The sequence below is a fragment of the Rana temporaria genome, chromosome 4, assembly GCF_905171775.1.
Source record: "Rana temporaria chromosome 4, aRanTem1.1, whole genome shotgun sequence".
In the NCBI taxonomy this organism is placed as follows: Eukaryota; Metazoa; Chordata; class Amphibia; order Anura; family Ranidae; genus Rana; species Rana temporaria.
The window spans coordinates 310260551-310268190 of NC_053492.1; positions in this window are offsets into that span (position 1 = coordinate 310260551).

Here is a 7640-nt window from a genome sequence, read left to right on the forward strand (position 1 = left end):
AATACCCTTCACAACAGTTGGCCAGAACAAGAACACTCTCCAAGAGGTAGGTGTATGTGTGTCAAAGTCAACAATCAAGAGACTTCACCAAAGTGAATACAGAGGGTTCACCACAAGATGTAAACCATTGGTGAGCCTCAAAAACAGGAAGGCCAGATTAGAGTTTGCCAAACAACATCTAAAAAAGTCTTCACGGTTCTGGAACAACATCCTATGGACAGATGAGACCAAGATCAACTTGTACCAGAGTGATGGGAAGAGAAGAGTATGGAGAAGGAAAGGAATTGCTCATGATCCAAAGTATCCTACCTCATCAGTGAAGCATGGTGGTGGTAGTGTCATGGCGTGGGCATGTATGGCTTCCAATGGAACTGGTTCTCTTGTCATTATTGATGATGTGACTGCTGACAAAAGCAGCAGGATGAATTCTGAAGTGTTTAGGGCAATATTATCTGCTCTTATTCAGCCAAATGCTTCAGAACTCATTGGACGGCGCTTCACAGTGCAGATGGACAATGACCCGAAGAATACTGCGAAAGCAACCAAAGATTTTATTAAGGGAAAGAAGTGGAATGTTATGCAATGGCCAAGTCAATCACCTGATCTGAATCCAATTGAGCATGCATTTCACTTGCTGAAGACAAAACTGAAGGGAAAATGCCCCAAGAACCAGCAGGAACTGAAGACACTTGCAGTAGAGGCCTGGCAGAGCATCACCAGGGATGAAACCCAGCGTCTGGTGATGTCTATGCCTTCCAGACTTCAGGCTGTAATTGACTGCAAAGGATTTTCAACCAAGTATTAAAAAGTGAAAGTTTGATTTATTATTGTTAATCTGTCCCATTACTTTTGGTCTCTTAAAAAGTGGGATGCACATATACAAACTATTGTAATTCCTACACCGTTCACCTGATTTGGATGTAAATACCCTCAAATTAAAGCTGAAAGTCTGCAGTTAAAGTACATCTTGTTCGTTTAATTTCAAATCCACTGTGGTGTTGTATAGAGCCAAAAAGATTAGAATTGTGTCAATGTCCCAATGTTTATGGACCTGACTGTAAGTACCCCAGTCCCCGTCTGGAGCCTAACGCTCCGGGGGGATCAATTGTAATTGTATCACTCTTTATGTGTGTGCACTTTTTTTGGCACTGAGTGGAGTTTTTGGTAGTGTGTTCACAAACCACGGGCATAAAAAATATAAAATGTGTGCTGTGCGATGGGGATGCATTAGAAATAAATTATTTTAATTTATTGTATAATGTAAATTTTTATACATTTTTAAAAATACATATATTTAATTTAACTTTATTGCTACTACATTATGTGATGGCACATGCAGGTGACAGGTTCTCTCTATGGAGACATCAGTAGTTTACTCCAGCAGATCAAGCACAGGACTGTGCTTGACCAGCTGTTTAACTGAAATTTCAGCTAGGTTCCTGACAGTTCTGAACAAAGAAATGTTCAGAGCTGAGTGTTTCAAGGTCAATTGATTGCAGAGCAGATCAGGAAACAGATGTTCTCAGATTTGCTCTTACTTCCTATCCTGACAGTATTTAGTGTGGTCCCAGTCTCCCTAGAAGAGTGGGCGAGCCAGGGCACTATGGCAAGGAGGAGAGGTGTCACTTCATGGTACCGTAAAAGTGATCAAACCACCCTGATCACTATTACATGAAAGTTAGAAGCTGGCTGAAAAAGTAATCGTAAGTTTATAAATGACCGGTGGACTGTAGGTGGTTAATGTTCATGATATGCTTGTCAGTCACCATAGCTTTATTTACTGATGAATTTGATAACCTTTATTGAAGGGCTTCAACAGACAATGCATGTTCTTAATAAAAATAAATGGTATCTATATTTTACTGGCACAGTAGTAATGCCAAAGCTCATAGCTTTTCACTGCTGTTACAGGTGGTCAAGCTTGTAATAATTGTAATTTGAACATACAGCAGAGTAGATCATTTTATCTGTACATAACCACTACTAAATTTTTGGTGGGGGCAAGATCTGTTAAAGTAGGATCATATTTTTCTAGTTTTAACAAGACATCTGTCAACCTTGGATAGTTTATCAACTAAATATAGTGCATGGCCAAGCCACAGTGCTTATTTTTATTTAATTGAAGTGTGTGTGTTAGCCCCTAATTGGTTTAAGACACACTAGCAATTCACCTACCATATCACTACTACTTTCCTCCAACACAGCTGCAAAAGTCGCTTGAATTCACTACCAGATATAGCGGTGGTAAAATACTATTTTACCCATGGCATTGTAGCATCAATCCTTTTACTCCAGAGCTCAGGCTTTGTCTATGCAATATTCCCTGCCCCTCACCTCACCTGCACTCTGGTTGCCCATATGTGTCTGTGCTGTCAGTCATCGACAGTTTGCTATGCAACGTTCTACTGATCTACTAATTTCATGCTTGGACAAACACAGTCAAGAGGCATGACTGAATTTGGGTCCCCATCCCTTTTTTTTGAGGAAACACTTATCTAACTCATGGGGAAGATTGTGGCAGATCCTGTTGGGGTAATGATCTAACCAAGAATAAGCAAATCTCTCACTGCCCTAGCCTGTGTCTGCCATCAAGTGTGTGGCCAGGTTTATGCAGAGAAGTGCTATGAATCACTCTGCTCTGATTTTAGGCCAAATAATTATATCACAACGAATGCCAGAAAAAAGGACAGTCAGGTGTAAGGAGCGGGGAGCTTTGAGAACAAATTACAACATTTACAGATTTACTATCACATAAACTTGTTGGTACAAGGCGCAATCCTCATTGATTGGAAGCTAGTATAAAAAATACATTTCTATTTCTAGGACTCTTTAGCTTCTCACTGGATTTAATCATGAGTCTGATTAATGCCAACAGCTACTGTATGTACTTTAGTAAAAACGAAAGGAGCATATGTTGTCTTAAACCAGCCGTCTATAATAATGGTAAAGATTGGGGTGGCAACAGCCATAAAAGAATTCAGCGGTTGCATTCACCACCCTGCTAGTTGGCACTGTCAAGACTATCTACGCTGTCATTATATGAAACAGAGAAGGCAATAAAAAAGCAAGAGAAAAATACAATCTTCAGCACCTCCCAACATAAGGCCCTCATTAATATTATCCATGGAAATGAGAACCAAATCCCTCCAAAAATAACCATTCTGATAAGTTGCCAGTATCATAAACCTTTGATCCATCCAAGCTCCTAATGCTACAGTATGTACACTGTGTTCCTGCAAAAACATCATCAACAGAGTAATATAATGTGACTTTATCCTAAAACAACTGTTTCTGCAGAGTGAAAGAAAATGTTGTAAGGGGATATATTTTAAAATGAACTGCAGTGAAAAATGATACGACTAGATGACTTTGTTTTTTTGGGGGGGGGGGGGTGAATCTTAAAAAAAAGCATCCTCAGTAGGGTTGTCCCGATACCGATACCAGTATCGGTATCGGGACCGATACCGAGTATTTGCGGGAGTACTTGTACTCGCGCAAATACCCCCGATACCTAAATAGAATACTTTCCCCCCCGTCGCTGCCACATCGAAAGCCGCCGCATCGCACCGCCGCATGGGTTAAACGGCGTGCGGGAACATCACAGCTTTCATTTGAATAGCTGTAGTGTTCCCGCGCGTATAGACACTCCCCCTTGCTCGGGATTGGATGGGTGATCGTGATCTGTCCAATCCCGAGCAAGGGGCAGTGTCTATACGCGCGGACAAAACAGCTATTCAAATGAATGCTGTGATTTTCTCCATGCGGCGGCTTTCGGCAGCAAAGGTATGGGGGAAATGGCTGGAGGGACATGGCTGCATATGTGAGGGACATGGCTAGAGGGACATGGCTGCATATGTGAGGGACATGGCTAGAGGGACATGGCTGCATATGTGAGCGACATGGCTAGAGGGACATGGCTGCATATGTGAGCGACATGGCTAGAGGGACATGGCTGCATATGTGAGGGACATGGCTAGAGGGACATGGCTGCATATGTGAGGGACATGGCTGCATATGTGAGGGACATGGCTAGAGGGACATGGCTGCATATGTGAGGGACATGGCTAGAGGGACATGGCTGCATATGTGGGGGACATGGCTGCATATGTGGGGGACGTGGCTGCATTTGGGGACACATTTTAAAAAAGTATCGGTATTCGGTATCGGCGACTACTTGAAAAAAAGTATCGGTACTTGTACTCGGTCCTAAAAAAGTGGTATCGGGACAACCCTAATCCTCAGGAAGCAGGAAATGTTTTTGTCTGTATTTTGTTTAGGTTTTAAATAAAACATAAGTCAAAATTATTACCAAAAGCAAAATGTTTCTATACAGATGAAGCTATAAAAGAATGTCTTTAATGTCTTTTTCATTTTGTAGATGCTAAACACTTTATAAATTTTAGCTCTAACCTAACATTATCTAAACCAAAGATCATACACAGTAGCTGGCAGGAGGACCACTGGAGCCGCTACTGTCTTTCTTCCAGAGCACCACTGACTTCACAAGAGCACAGGAGCACAGGAGCTTGTGATTAGGCACAATTTTGTTGCGGTTTTTTTTTTTTCAGGTGTTAGTATGGCCATTTTTTTGTGTTTTTAACCACTTACCCCCCGGACCATATTGCTGCCCAAAGACCAGAGTACTTTTTGCGATTCGGGACTGCGTCGCTTTAACAGACAATTGCGCGGTCGTGCGACGTGGCTCCCAAACAAAATTGGCGTCCTTTTTTTCCCACAAATAGAGCTTTCTTTTGGTGGTATTTGATCACCTCTGCGTTTTTTATTTTTTGCGCTATAAACAAAAATAGAACGACAATTTTGAAAAAAATGAATATTTTTTACTTTTTGCTGTAATAAATATCCCCCAAAAATATATAAAAAAACATTTTTTTTCCTCAGTTTAGGCTGATACGTATTCTTCTACATATTTTTCGTAAAAAAAAATCGCAATAAGCGTTTATTGATTGGTTTGCGCAAAAGTTATAGCGTTTACAAAATAGGGGGTATTTTTATGGCATTTTTATTAATATTTTTTTTTACTAGTAATGGCGGCGATCAGCGATTTTTTTTTCGGTATTGCGACATTATGGCAGACACTTCGGACATTTTTGACACATTTTTGGGACCATTGGCATTTTTATAGCGATCAGTGCTATAAAAATGCATTAGATTACTATAAAAATGCCACTGGCAGTGAAGGGGTTAACACTAGGGGGCGGGGAAGGGGTTAAGTATGCCTGGGTGTGTTCTTACTGTGGGGGGGGGTGGCCTCACTAGGGGAAACACTGATCTTCTGTTCATACATTGTATGAACAGAAAATCAGCATTTCCCCTGCTGACAGGAACGAGAGCTGTGTGTTTGCACACACAGCTCCCGTTCCCCGCTCTGTACCGAGCGATCGCGTTTGCCCGGTGGCGATCGCGCCCGCCGGGCACACGCACGGGAGTCGGGGGCGAGCGGGGGGCGCGCGCGCGCGCCTCCGGCGGCGCGCGTGCGCCCCTAGTGGCGGCTAATAGGCAGGACGTCATATAACGTGATCTCGCCTAGGAGAGCCACCTTGTGGACGTATTTTGACGGTGCGGCGACGGCAAGTGGTTAATGCAGCGTTTTTAAAGCGTTTTTGCAGCTTTTTATATTAGCCAGTAGATGAAAAAAATTATGTTTTTCATAATTTGTTGCTATGTTTTAGGGTTAGGGGATAATATTAGGGATAGGGTTAGGAGTAATGCCCCGTACACACCATCACTTTATGTGATAAAAAAAAATTACGTTTTTAAAAACGTCACTTTAAATGACCGTGTGTGGGGGAAAACGTTGTTTTATGTCTTGTAAAAAACGAAAAAAAAAAATTGAAGCATGCTTCAATTTTATGTGTCGTTTTTCAAAACGTCATTTTTTACTTCACAGAAATTGACCGTGTGTAGCAAAAAACGTTGTTTAAAATGATGTTTTTTCACCCGCGCATGCCCAGAAGCTACTTATGAAGCAAGCTTCAATGGAAAAACGTGGTGAACGTAACCTCGCTTTGCTAGAACATTGTGAGAAAAACGATGGTGTGTAGGCAACTTCGTCTTTGAAAATTGAAGTTTCAAAAACGTCACTTTTTACTTCACAGAAAATGTCGTTTTTTTTCATCACATAAAGTGATGGTGTGTACGGGGCATTAGGGTTTATTATAAGGGGTAATATTAGGGTAAGGCTTACTTATTATTATTATTATTATTATTATTATATACTTATTATTATTATTATTATTATTATTATTATTCATTTGTATTTAATTATTACATTTGAGCAGAAAAACGTTTGGAGCACTCAAGAACGCTCAAAACCGCTAGACTCAATCGTTTACATGCATTTCTGTGAAACAAAAAACGCCTAAAAAACACACCAATCTGCCAAATTCGAGCAATAAATAAGCTCCAGAACTTTTTTTTGAGCTTCAGGCATTTGGTTTCAGGCAACTTGTAGTGAAGATGTAAACCATCTCCAAATATAATTATTGTTTTATTCTCCTCCAGTGTTTTGGAGCTTCAAGCTACAAAGTGCTGTAGTGTGAATGGAGCCAAATGGTCCCACCTGTCTGTTTTCATCCAATTCGATCCTCCAGACAGATGGAAAATAGGGTTTCCAATCGGCGGATGACATCCGCCACTCTTTAAAGTGAATGGATTGTCCGATCAGGTCCACCTGAAAAAACGTACAGGTGGACCTGATCAGAACGCCCATGCGAAAGGGGCCTAAGGCTGGGTTCACACTACTACACTACTTTCATCCTACTTTGCTCTGTGTTCAATGTTTCCCTATGAGAGCGTCTTGTAGCGTCCTACACAAGTCGGTCCGACTTTGAAAATGCTCCCTGTACTACTTTTGGTCCTACATTGATCCTACTTCAGGCCCATTGAATATCATTGAAGTCGGACCAAAGTAGTATCCTGTTCATGAAAGTAGGATGGATGTAGGACCAATGTAGGATAAATGTAGGACCAATGTAGCAGAGCAAAGTAGGATGAAAGTAGTGTAGTAGTGTGAACCCAGCCTCAGGCCCTGTACACACGATCAGTCCAAACTGATGAAAACGGACAAGTTCAGTTTCATCAGTCCAAACCGACCGTGTGTATGGCCCATCGGACTGTTGTCCTTCAGTCCAAAGTTTTAGGCCTTATACACATGATCAGTCCAAACTGATGAAAACAGACTGAAGGCTGAAGTCTGATGGTCTGATGTGCCTACACACCATCAGTTCAAAATCCGATCAAAGTCCAACGCGGTGACGTAAAACACAACGACGTGCTAAAAAAACTAAGTTCAATGCTATCAAGCATGCGTCGACTTGATTCTGAGCATGCGCGGGTTTTGAACCGATGCTTTTGCGTACTAACCATCGGTTTTGACTGATCGGTCATCAGTCCGTCAGTCCGATTTTAAAGCAAGTTCTAAAACTTTGGTCTGAAGGACAAAAGTCTGATGGGCCATACACACGGTAGGTTTGGACTGATGAAACTGAACTTCAGTCCGTTTTTATCAGTTTGGACTGATCGTGTGTACAGGGCCTCAGAACTTGCTTTAAAATCGGACTGATGGGCGCCTGACCGATCGGTCAAAACCGATGGTTAGTACGCAAAAGCATCGGTTCAAA